The 13,814-nt window shown below is 33.3% G+C and overlaps 1 protein-coding gene across 1 annotated transcript in view; it reads right to left on the bottom strand.

Annotated features, from left to right (window-relative positions):
* The window catches only part of CYLC1 (cylicin 1), an 85,093-nt gene that overhangs the window by 9,430 nt on the left and 61,849 nt on the right, over positions 1-13,814 (bottom strand).

Raw genomic sequence — 13,814 nt, 5'->3', positions numbered from 1 at the left:
GTCAAAATCAAATATATTTATATATGAGTCAAATTTATTTTCATTTCCTAAGTACAGCTTTGGTACCAGCACAAAGCCTGGTCCATATTCATCATTAAATAACTACTGACTTACTTAGAAAGATTTTGGAGACACTGAGTAATAAAAATATCTAGTCCAGTGGTTCTCAACTAGAGGTAAACATGATAATTAACTTGGACATTTTTAAAATGTAAACATGTCTGAGAACTGCTCCTGGACCCATGAAGCAGAATATCTGTGTGTGGCTTTATCAAGCCTGTATTGAAAAACTCTCCAAGTTATTTGGAAACTCAGTTGAAGTTAAGAATCACTGCTTTCAATTGTCTTGAAACAGGAAACTTCATAGATTTCTGAAATAGCCAAAGCTTGTTGTTTTGCTTTTACAAAATATAGATCAATTGTCTATTAGTTTGTGTTGAAACCATATTCATTCTATAGAGTAGCTAGAAGATTATATGGCCTGGGAGTTTGGAAATTTAACAGTTTGGAAGTCTGACATGCTGGCTGGATCACTGCTTTCATATCCTGGGAAAAATACTTTGCACCTGCATTGATTTTGACTTATTTCCTACAGTCTAAAGTAATTTTTTTCAAACTTTCTTTTGAGCACAACTCAATAATTGTGATGTGTGTATAATTCATATTCTACTGTAATAATATACCTTATAAATTATATATTAAGATAGAAAAATTTGATATGAAATAAAATATGTAAATTAAAATTCTCATACCTGTCCCTACAATCCAATGGATTGTCCTGCACATGCACCTCACTTTAGAAAACACTAGAAAGGGCAATCAAGGAACAGTGAGAAATGGGAAAATTCTGTCAACATGCCTGCCTGATATAGATGTGGGCTTAGTCTCAAATTATTGGAAATTCAAATATAGTTAAACCTCTGAAAAGTTTTATTCATTTCAAAATATACTTTTTTAGTGCTATAAATGATTATGTGTATATTCCTTTGGTACATAGGTGATCCGATTCTGTATCCTGACATAAAGGGAAAAATTAGTAATAGAAGCCAGAAGAGAATGGAAGGGTATATTTAAAATTCTAAAAAAAAAAAAACCCTGCAAATTTAAGATTCTTAACCCAGCAACATTATTCTTCAAAAATGAACATAAGTTCTTTATCCATTCAACCGAAGATAGACATTTAGGTTGCTTCCATCTCCTGGCTATTGGGAATAGAGCTGCAATGAACATTTTGGTACATGACTCTTTTTGAATTATGGTTTTCTCAGGGTATATGCCCAATAGTGGGATTGCTGGGTTGTATGGTAGTTCTATTTGTAGTATTTTAAGGAACCTCCATATTGTTCTCCATAGTGGCTGTATCAATTTACATTCCCACCAGCAGTGCAAGAGTGTTCCCTTTTCTCCACACCCTCTCCATCATTTATTGTTTCTAGATTTTTTGATGATGGCCATTCTGACTGGTGTGAGATGAAATCTCATTGTAGCTTTGATTTGCATTTCTCTAATGATTAATGATGTGGAGCATTCTTTCATGTGTTTGTTGGCAATCTGTATATCTTCTTTGGAGAAATGTCTATTTAGGTCTTCTGCCCATTTTTGGATTGGGTTGTTTGTTTTTTTGTTATTGAGCTGCATGAGCTGCTTGTAAATTTTGCAGATTAATCCTTTGTCAGTTGCTTCATTTGAAAATATTTTCTCCCATTCTGAGGGTTGTCTTTCTGTCTTGTTTATGGTTTCCTTTGCTGTGCAAAAGCTTTGCAGTTCCATTAGGTCCCATTTGTTTATTTCTGTTTTTATTTCCATTTCTCTAGGAGATGGGTCATAAAGGATCTTGCTGTGATTTATGTCATACAGTGTTCTGCCTATGATTTCCTCTAAGAGTTTGATAGTGTCTGGCCTTACATTTAGGACTTTAATCCATTTGGAGCTTATTTTTGTGTATGGTGTTAGGGAGTGTTCTAATCTTATAGATTAGAATCTCATTTTAAATCTCGTTAAAAAAATCTCATTTTACATGTACTTGTCCAGTTTTCCCGGCACCACTTATTGAAGAGGCTGTCTTTTCTCCACTGTATATTCTTGCCTCCTTTATCAAAGATAAGGTGACCATATATGCATGGATTTATCCCTGGGCTTTCTATCTTGTTCCATTGTTGTACATTTCTGTTTTTGTGCCAGTATCATACTGTCTTGATTACTGTAGCTTTGTAGTATAGTCTGATGTCAGGGAGCCTGGTTCCTCCAGCTCCATTTTTCGTTCTCAAGATTGCTCTGGCTATTCGGGGTCTTTTGTGTTTCCATACAAATTGTGAATTTTTTTGTTCTAGTTCTGTGAAAAATGACAGTGGTAGTTTGATAGGCATTGCATTGAATCTGTAGATTGCTTTGGGTAGTACAGTCATTTTCACAATGTTGATTCTTCCAATCTAAGAACATGGTATATCTCTCCATCTATTTATATCATCTTTAATTTCTTTCATCAGTGTCTTATAATTTTCTGCATACAGGTAAAATAGAATATTGCTCAGCTGTTAAAGGAAACGAAATTGAGTTATTTGTAGTGAGGTGGATGGACCTAGAGTTTGTCCTACAGAGTGAAGTAAGTCAGAAAGAGAAAAACAAATACCATATGCTAACACATATATATGGAATCTAAGAAAAAAAATAAGGTCATGAAGAACCTAGGGGTAAGAAGGGAATAAAGACACAGACCTACTACAGAATGGACTTGAGGATATGGGGAGGGGGAACAGTAAGCTCTGACAAAGTGAGAGATTGGCATGGACATATATACACTACCAAATGTAAAATAGATACCTAGTGGGAAGCAGCTGCACAGCACAGGGAGATCAGCTATGTGGTTTGTGACCACCTAGAAGAGTGGGGTAGGGAGGGTGGGAGAGGGGGAGATGAAGAGGGAAGAGATATGGGAACATATGTATATGCATAACTGATTCACTTTGTTATAAAGCAGAAACTAACACATTCTTGTAAAGCAGATATACTCCAATAAAGATGTTAAGAAAAAAAAGAAGAAGCTTGCACTTTCTGGGGAATGGTAAAAATACTAATTTGTGGTAAACATCAATAAATCAAAGGATTATGCTTTCATTTTTAAGCTAACTGCAAAAGAATAATGAAAGGCATTTGCATAAAATAATAGAGAAGTAAATGTAAATAAAATGTTTTATTAGCACAAAGGAAAGCAGTAAAGGAGAATTAAAGAACAAAAAATATGGGACAAATAATAAACAAAAAATTAAATATTATATTTAAATCCAAACATAAAGTAACTACATTAAAAGCAAATGGAGTAAGATTAATAAGTTATAGAAATATTCTGTATAACATTGTGCCTATAGTTAACAATACAGTGTTTTACACACAAAAATTTGTAAGAGGATTGTTCTCATGTTAAGAAAAGTATATGGACTAAGTACACCACTTAAAACATGAAAATGTCACAGGGGATTATAGGAGATACACCAAGAATATAAGGACACATAATGGTTAATTTTTTTTTTAATGGAGAAGGGATACACTGTGCACACCAATGGATAATTACCTCCAAATGTAAAATAGATAGCTAGTGGGAAGCAGTCACATGGCACAGGGAGATCAGCTTGGTGCTTTGTGACCAGCTAGAAGGGTGGGATAGGGAGGGTGAGAGGGAGGGAGACACAAGAGGGAAGAGATATGGGGATATATGTATATGTATAACTGATTCTCTTTGTTATAAAGCAGAAACTAACACACCATTGTAAAGCAATTATACTCCAATAAAAATGTTAAGAAAAAGAGCTCATGGAGCTAAACTAATTTAACTAAGTTAACTTTAAGATAAATAAAAATAAATGGAGACATTTTGTAATGGTACAAAGCTCAATCCAATAGAAAGATGTAGTAATTCAAGATTTGTATGTACCCACTGACATAGTTTTAAAAAATATAAAGCCAAAATTTTAAAAGGAAAAGTCATAATGTGCAAACTGACAATTATAGTTGGAGACTTTGGCATACTCATTTTAATAACTAATAGACCAAGAAGACAAAAATGTATCAGTAGAGATATAGAAAAGTTGAATAATATAATTAATACAACTTGACATAGTATAAAGACTTTACAGCAAACAACTGCACAATATACATTTTCTTCAAGTTCACATGGAACAGTTAACAAAAGTGACAATAGACTAGGCAATAAGCAAGTCTCAATAAATATCAAAGTACTGAAATCATATGGTATATGTTTTCTGATCACAGTTGAATAAATCTAGAAATCAGTGACAAAAAATACTAAAAAATACCTAACAATTGGAAATTAATAATACAAACTATGGATTAAAGAATAACAAGGGAAACTAAAAAATATTTTGAACATTATTTTGAATAGCATAAAGAAAATATATAATAGTTAAATACCTGTGAGATATAAAAACCTATTTAAATCTTTATAACTTTAAATTTGTATATTAAAAAAGAAGATAGACTGAAAAATCAATGACTTAAATATCCATTTCATGAAACTAGACACAAAACATCAGCTTGAAGCCAATATATTTAAGAGGAAAAAAAATAATAAAGACACCAACAGAAAAAAATGAAAGAAAGCAAAATCTTTATGCCAATATAGTTGAAAATTTAGACAAAATAAACAAGTTCCTTAAGAAAGAACACATGTGAAATCTGAAATAAGGGGTAATGGAAAATATGAATTATTGTATGTATATTAAAGACATTGCCTTTATAATTAAAAATGTACTGACATAGAGAATTCCAGGTGTGGATGTCTTCATTGATTAATTTTCCCAAACACCTAAGGAAGAGGTAGTAACAACTATTCAAAAACTCTTCCAAATAATAGAATAGTGGACTCACTTATCAATCTGTTCTATGAGAAGAGCATAACCTTGATATCAAAATCTGACAGGGTCATTAATAGGAAAAATATTTACAGACCTATATCTCTCATAAACATGCCTGAATAGATGCCTGAATCCTTAAACATTTAAACGAATTAAATACATAGAAAGGATATTCTATCACAATCAAATGCGATTTATTTCAGATTAGTTTAACATTTGAAATTCACCACATGAACACATTAAAACAAAGACGGGAAATTTATATAAACATTTCAATATGCAGATAAAATCTAAGACATTCATGGTAAATTTTTTAGCAAACAAGGAATAGAAGAAAACTTCCTTAGCCTGATAAACAAGATGTACAGAAAACTAGAAAAAAATGTTAATACCCAATGGTGAAGCATTAGAAACATTCCCCTTAAGCTCAGGAACAAGAAAAGGATATCTGTTAGTACAACTTCAATGTAACATTTTACTGGGGGGTCCCAGCTAGTGTAATAAGGCAAGAAAAATATAAATAACAATTCTAAGAATAGAAAAAAAAGAAATAAAAAAGTTAGTATTTACTGGCAGCATGTTTACATAGAAAATCAATAATATCTACAGACACACAATTATAATTACTAAAAGAATTTAACTAAATTGCTAGATATGAAGATTAAATGTAAAAATCAATTATATTTTTATATACAACAAAACAATTAAAATATTGTATTAATAACATTTATATATAACGTAAATACCAAATACTTAGATATAAATCTAAAAATAAGTTATAATTATAATGCCTCTACACTGAAGGGTACAAATCAATATTAAGATAAATTAAAGAGAACATAAGTAAATGGAGGTATATACCATGTTCAGGGTATGGAAGATTCAGTATTGTTTGTTTAGCAATTCTTACCAAATTGATACATTGATTCAATGCAATCCCAGTAAAATTTGTTTTGACTTTTTTTGATAACTGACTAGATAATTCTAAATTTTATATGGAAATAAAAGAGGCAAGAATATATAAGACAATTTGAAAGAAAAGCAATAAATGTGAAAGATATATATTACCAAACATCAATATATATACTTATTATAAAGTGACAGCAATTAAGATAATCTAGTATTGGCATGAAAACAAATAACCAACAGAACAGACTAAGGAGTTCAAAAAAAAGTGACCTATATAGATATGGTCATATGAATTATCCCAAAGTTGTTATGCATCACAGAAAAATGTTATTTTCAATAAATAGTACTAGTCATTTGGATATCTTCAAGGGAAAAAATATGATTCTTAACCTGATCTCACATTATACACCCAAGTCAATCCTAGCTATATTGTAGGCCTAAAGTTGAAAGGTAAAATAATAAAGTTTCCAGGAGGTAACATAGGAGACTATCTTAATGATAGTGGAATAAACGTTTCTTTAACAGGACACATAATTCCATAACCATAAGGGAATAGAATGACATATTTGGCTTCTGTTATCCGATTGTTATAAACTGTACTACTCTTCCCTTTTGCAGTAATGGAAATGTAAAAAAAAAAAAATGAATAGAAGAAAAGACACAGTTCTTTCAATATTTTTTGTGAGAAATGGCATAGTCATGACAATAGTAATAACAATAAATAATATGCTTTTTATGTTTTCATAGTGTTTTGCTGTTTAAAACGTACTTTCAAATATACTATATCATTTAATATAATTGTATAATTTTTATTTGCTTGATTTTTTCTGAAGTGAAATCTTGCTCTCAAAATTCTTTATTTCTTCTCAGTTTATGTATCTCTTACTTTAAATCTACCTTTTATAAAATGCTTTCCTTCTTGTCCTATTGTTTTTGCTCCACTTTTATTTCACTCATTACTTTTCTTGAAATTGTATTCCCTGGTAATTGACTGAGTTAATCCTTCAAATTTGAATAAGAAATTATTATGTGGTTTTCATTAATTTATTCACTCAGCTAATAAATATTGAGCACTGTGAAAAGCTGATAAATGACCCTCAAAATATTCATATCCAAATCATTGGAACCTGTGAATGTTGCCTTATATGGAAAAAAGGGACTTTGCATATCTGATTAATTTAAAACCTTGAGATCAGGAAATTATTCTAGATTATCGAGGAAGGCACTCGATGTAATCACCAGAGTTCTTTTACAGAGGGTAACAACAGGGTTAGAGGAGAAGAAGGCAGTCTGGTGATAAAATCAGAGATTGGAATGATGCACTTCAAAGAAAGAGGGAGGAGACACAAGCCAAAGAATTCAGGTAGTCTTTAGAAGCTAAAAACAGACAAGGAAATGGGTTATCTCCTAAGAGCCTCTAGAAGAAACCAGTCCTGTTAACACCTTGATTTTAGGGTAGTAAAACTGATTTCAGATTTCTGACCTCTAGAACTGTAGGAAAATAAATTTGCAGTTTAATCTACTGATTTTGTGGTAATTTTTCACAGTAATGATAGAAAATTAATACAAATCTTGGTGTCAGTAGTGAGTGCTGCTGTAACAAATACCTAAAAATGTGGATGTGACTTTGTTTTTATTTAAATTTTATTTATTTAATTTTTGGCTGAACTGCTTAACATGTGGGATCTTGGTTCCCCAACCAGGGATCAAACCCATGTCCCCCTGCATTGGAAGCACAGACTGTTGACCACTGGACCACCAGGGAAGTCCTCTGGATGTGATTTTGGAACTGGGCAGTAGGCAGAGGCTGGAAGGGTTTAGAGAATCTAGGTTTTTTTCAAGCCTAGATTTGCCTTGAAAAAACTGTTTGTAGATATATGAATGTTAAAGACTCTGCTGATGAGGACTATAGAAAAAGTAAGGAGCATGATAGAAAAAGCCTATATCACCTTAGAGAATATATAAATTGTTAAATACAGAGTATTGGTTAAACATGGATGTTAAAGGTATTGATGATGAAGGTTCTGAAGGAAGTAAGGAGCACAGTAAAGAAAGCTTATATCATCTTAGAGAATACTTATATTGTCATAAACAGAATTTTGGTTGAAATGTGAACATTAAAAGTATGGCAGGTGAATATTCAGCAGGAAGTGAAAAACATGTTATTGGAGACTGAAGGAAAGGAGGTACTTTATATAATTGTTAGAACTTAGGTGAATTGTGTTCTATGGTTATGTGGAAAGCCAGAATTGTAAGTGACAAACTTGAATTTTTAGCTGGGAAGATTTTCAAGTAAAGTATTAAAGGTACAACGTGGTTTCTTCTTGCTGTTTATAGTAATATGTGAAAGGCAAGATATAAGATTGAGGGAATAATTATTAAGAAAAAAGAACCAGGACTTGATAATTGGGAAATTCTCAGCTTATCCAGATTTAAATAGATGCTGAAATTAAGAGGTTCACTGGCAAGAAAGTGTGCTCTGGAGAGAAAACTAAGAGTGTGGCTGGACAAATTTTCCTAGTAAAGAAGAGATTAGGCACCTGACTCATGTGTCTACTTAGCCATCTTAGCAAAATACAGAAATAGAGATGAGATTGTACATGAAAGATATGTGGAGAAGCCTCTTGTCTAATGGCATAAATCCTCATGATATACACAAGAGACCCACAAGTTTTTTGAGAATGTTATAAAAGCAGAAACACTTCCATCTTGACCCAAAAGGGACAGAAATACAAAAAAATAAATAAAAGGCCATTAAACTGCCAAAATTCTATAGGCAGGAAACAGGCTGACAAAACTATTTAGTTGCAAACATGTACTATCCTTCAAGAAAAAAGCAGAGCTGAAGGCCCAGAGGATGTAGCCTAAAGCCACAGTGGATTATTCCCAGGTATTAAACCTAATGCAATTTGCCCAGTTAGATTTAGAAACTTCTTAAGGCTGGTGACTCCTTTCTTCCATTCATCTTCGCCCTTTTGGAATGGGAGTGTCTATGACTGTTATCCTATCTTGTCCAACCATTGTATTTTGGGACCAGAAAATGTGTTTCTAATTTTTCAGCTCAATAGATGGAAAGAAATTTTGCTCCAGGATAGATCATACATAGTATTTCACTTACAGCTGATTGTGATGATTTAGAATATGGGATCTTGGAGTTTTCAGCTGGTAAAATTTAGATAAGTTTATGGACTTAAATTAATACTGGAATGGGCTGATACTTTTGGGGATGTTGTGTTGAGAGCAATGTATTTTGCTTATGGGAAGGACATGCATCTTTGGGGTCCAGGGAAGACTGTGGTAAGTTGAATAATAAACCCCAAAGATATCCATTTCCTAATCTCTAGAATTTGTGATTGCTACTTTATATAGCAAATGGGAAGTTGTAGGTATGATAGTTAAGTATCTTGAGTTGGAGAGATCATCATGGATTATCCAGGTGGATCCTAAGTGTAATCACAATAGTTTTTTTAAAGAGAGACTCTGAGGGAGATTTGACTGAAGAAATAGAGGAGACAATATGACAACAGTCACACATTCAAGAAATGCTGGTAGCCACCAAAACTGGAGGAGACACCAAATGGGTTATCCCCTAAAGATTCCAGGAGGACTCAGCCCTGCCAACACCTTGATTTTAGCTCAAAACAACTCATTGTGAACTTCTGCTCTCCAGAGCTATAAGATAATGAACTTATGTCATTTTAATACATTTAGCTTATGGTAATTTGCACATTGGCCATTGGAGACTAATACACAAGGTAAGAGGATTTTACAACAATCTAGATATGAGATCAAGATGATTTAGATTTTGGTGGCACAATTGGTGATGATAAATGACTGAATTCTAGGTACATTTTTTAAATGGTCTCTATAGGATTTGCTGATATACTGGATTTTAGCTGCTAGATAAAGAGAACAGTCAAGGATGACACCAAAAATGTGTTGGTGTGTGTGTGTGTGTGTGTGTCTGTGTGTATTTGAACAACCAAATGAATAGTGGTGCCAGTTTTTGAGATGAATAATATTTGTTGATGACCGTGTTTAGAATGAAGCAATAATTTTGTTTTCATATTGAGTTTGAGATATTAGATATTCCTGTGGAGATGTCAATAAGGCAGTTTTATATATATATATATATATATATATATATATATATATATATGGCAGTTATATATATATATATATAAATTATAGAAGAGATCTGGCTGGAATAGAGAACTGGAATTCATGAACATATAGATGATATATAAAACCATGGGACTGGTGATATTGTATATTAAACAGTTATAGATAAGAATTCCAAGGCCTGAGTTTTTGGGTTTCCCAACATTTAAAGATTGGAGAGAAGAAAGAACAGCAATAGAGTCTGAAAAGGAATAACTAGTATGATGGAAGTGATAACAAAAGAGGATAGTAATACAATAACCAAGAGAAAAATAATATAAAAAGGAGGATCAACTGTATCAAATGTTGCTAGTGGATTTTAAAATGTAAAGGTCATTGTTTCCATGGAGTCTAGGGTAGTTTGAGAGAAAGTCTAGGGTAAGTTTGAGTGAAAAGGGAAACTAGTAATAGTGAGTGGACTGGGGATTCGGGTATGAGGGTTGGAGACCTAGTATGGGAAAGTAAATTTTTATGACTTGTCTTTTTTTTCTTTTAAAATTTTCTACCATATATATGTATTAACCATTTTCATTAAAATCTAGTTAAAATAAAGATTGTTTATCGGAGAAAAAGAAGTGGAGATAACTAATACGGATCATTACTTCAAAAATTTTGCTATATAAAGGTGATAGAAAATGGGGTGGTAACTGAAAGAGGCTGTGTGGTCAAGGGAATATTTTTTAACGCTAGGAACTCATTCTGCTTTTTTTTTTTTTTTGATAAGCTGATGGGAATAATCCTATTGAGAATTAAGAAAAATATGATAGAGTCATGTCAGCAACATGGCTGAATAAGACATCCCTCACTCATACCACATGCTCACCCCCCCACAACAATAACAATTTATCCATCCACAGACAAAAGTGCCTTTGTAGGAGCTGTGGGATCCAGTACAACATGCCAAGGGACCAAGGAATAATCTTGCTCACCTGTGTGTTGGATAACAGTCCTTGGTCCCAGCTGTGGACTCTGCAGTGACCCAAAAACTATCCTTGGCCACTCTCAACTATGGTCCAGGATTCCCTGGAGAACGTTGTCTTAGACAATCACCCACAGGTGAGAAAGCACTTGTGGAAGTCCAGGTTTCCAGGGGAGAGGTTCCAGGCCACATGAGAGCAAAAAAAATACAAATTTGGGTGTTTGGAAAGGGTAAGATCAATAGTTGACTTTACAAGCATCACACCTCGCCTAGGGCAGCACAGTTCAGGGCCAAAAGAAACCTCCTTGTCCTGTGATTTCTCCCATGGGGAACAGTGAGGTTGTGTGAGTGAGCACCCAGCTTCCTCAGCTGTGTAGAATGCTGCCAAAGAGGATCATTTCTCTCTCACCATATACAGAGTACTGATTTATGAGCAGCATGGGTGGAAAGAGGCTGAGAGAAGAGCAGATATGACCCTCAGAGGGAATTAAAGGGAAGTAAATCCTACTGTGTTGCAAATTACATCAAGAAGCCTACGCACAAGCTGCTGGGATGACTTGCTCATGGATCCCCCCAACTGGCCCACAGGCACCCCAAAATTCCATGTGCCTCACCCATATATACTCCCACCCTGTGGCTGGCTCCCTGTGCATGCCTTTAATGGTGGTGAGAGTGAGCTTTGAAAGATGAATAGTGAGCATGCACAGAAAACTGGCATGAATCTGTGAGCCAAGAGAGACCACAAACATAAGCTTCGGTTCTACCCCAGGAAAGTAAAAGGGAGACTGTCAGCAGTTGGCCTGATGTACTACAAGATTGAGAGATGGTACACAAGCTTAAGAATTCTGCAACAAAATGGATCAAGAAGTATGGAGCAGGAATAGCCATAGAGGGTCTGAGAAAGCCTCAGAATCCCTAGCAGGGCAGATGGAAGGTATTTATCTCCCAAAGAATGGAGAAAGTCACTGCAACTTCAAATGTGAAGACAGCAACACATAACTTCATGAAAAATGAAAAATCAAGGAAACATGATACCACAAAAGGATCACAATTATCTTCCAGTAACTAATCACAAAGATATAGAGACTTTTAATTTACCTAATAAAGAATTCAAAATAGCTGTTTTGAGGAGGTACAAGAAAACAGAAAGACAATTCATTGAAGTCAGGAAAACAATACACAAACAAATTGATCAGTTTAACAAAGAGGTAGAAATCATAAAGAAATAAACAGAAATTCTCAAGCTGAAGAACATGGTGAATTAAAAAAAAATGCAATAGAGAGCACCAACCAGAATAGATCAAACAGAAGAAAATAATCTACGAATTAGAAGACAAGACCTTTGAAATTATTGAGTAAGAATAGAACAAAGGAAAGAAATGAAAAAGACTTAAGAAAGCCTGTGCAATCTATGAGATACCATCAAAAGAACAATTTGTTTCTGACTTCAATAGTCAGAAATCTCACAAGCCAGGAGAGAGTGAGATGGTATATTCAAAGTGATGAAAGCAAAAAACAAAAAAAAAACAACCAAAAAAACTGCCAACCAAGAATGCTTTACCCAGCAAAATTTTCCTTCAGAAATAGAGGAGAGAAAAATTTCCCCAGACCAACAAAATCTGACAGAGTCATTACCACTAGAACTTTCTTACAAGAAATATTGAAAGGAGTTCTTCAAGATGAAATTAAAGGACAATAATTAGTAACATGAAAACATATGCATATATTTAACACATTTGGAAAAGTAGTATATAGTCAAATTCAGAATACTCTAATATTGTAATATGATGATATATTAACCACTACTTAATTGAAGTTGAGTATTTATCAGTGTAAAATAGAATATTACATCAATGACATTTTTTGTAAGACTGATGGTAACCACAAAACAAAAAACTATAATAGATACACAAAAGATAGAGGAAGTAGAGAATCAAAATATATTACTATGGATAATAATCAGTTCACAAAGGAAGGCAGCAAGAGAGGAAGAAAGAAACAAGGGAACTATGAAACAGCCAGAAGGCAATTAATAAGATGATATTAGTAAGTCCTTATTTATCAATAATTACTTTAAATGTAAATGGATTAAGTTCTCCAAACAAAAGACATAGAGTGGTTGAACGAATACAAAAACAAGACATAACTATATGACACTTACAAGAGACTCACTTCAGCTTTAAGAACACACATAGGCTCAAAATGAAGTGATGGAAAAATATATTCCATACAAGTAGAAATCAAAGGAAAACAGAGGGAGCTATGCTTACATCCGACAAAATAGACTTTAAGTCAAAAACTGTAATAAGAGAAAAAGAAGAGAAGTAGAATTATAAAGGGATCAATTCATCAAGAGAACATAACAATGGAAAATATATATTCAGCAAAGATTAGAGTACCTAAATATATTAAGCAGATACTAACATGTTTGAAGGCAGAAATAGACACAAATACAATAATAGTAGGGGACTTCGGTAGCCACTTGCACCAATAGATAGATTCTCCAGACATAAAATCTATAAGGAACCATTAGATTCGAAATATATTTTATACCAAATGGGCCTAACTGATACATATATAATATTCCATCCAATAGCAGTAGGATACATATTCCTCTCAAGAGCACACAAGAGCAGTCTCCAGGAAAGATAATATAATATGCCACAGAATAAGTCTTAGACACTTTAAGAAGATTGAAACCATACCAAATATCTTTTCCAGCCACAATGGTATTAACATGATTATACACTGTGATAAAAAAATCAGTAAATGTGATACTCCATATTAATAGAATAAAAGATAAAAATCTTATAATTATCTCAGTAGATACAGAAAAAGCACTGACAAAATGCAGCATTCTTCCATATAGAAACAAACTCTCAATAAATTGGCTATAGAAGAAATGTACCTCAATGTAATAAAGGCCATCAATGACAAACCCTCATCTTAAATTACTC

The sequence above is a fragment of the Monodon monoceros genome, unplaced genomic scaffold (assembly GCF_005190385.1).
Source record: "Monodon monoceros isolate NGI ecotype Baffin Bay Population unplaced genomic scaffold, NGI_Narwhal_1 Super_Scaffold_22, whole genome shotgun sequence".
Lineage (NCBI taxonomy): Eukaryota > Metazoa > Chordata > Mammalia > Artiodactyla > Monodontidae > Monodon > Monodon monoceros.
The sequence above is the reverse complement of the archived record's forward strand: the minus strand, read 5'-3'. Positions and strand labels throughout refer to the sequence as shown.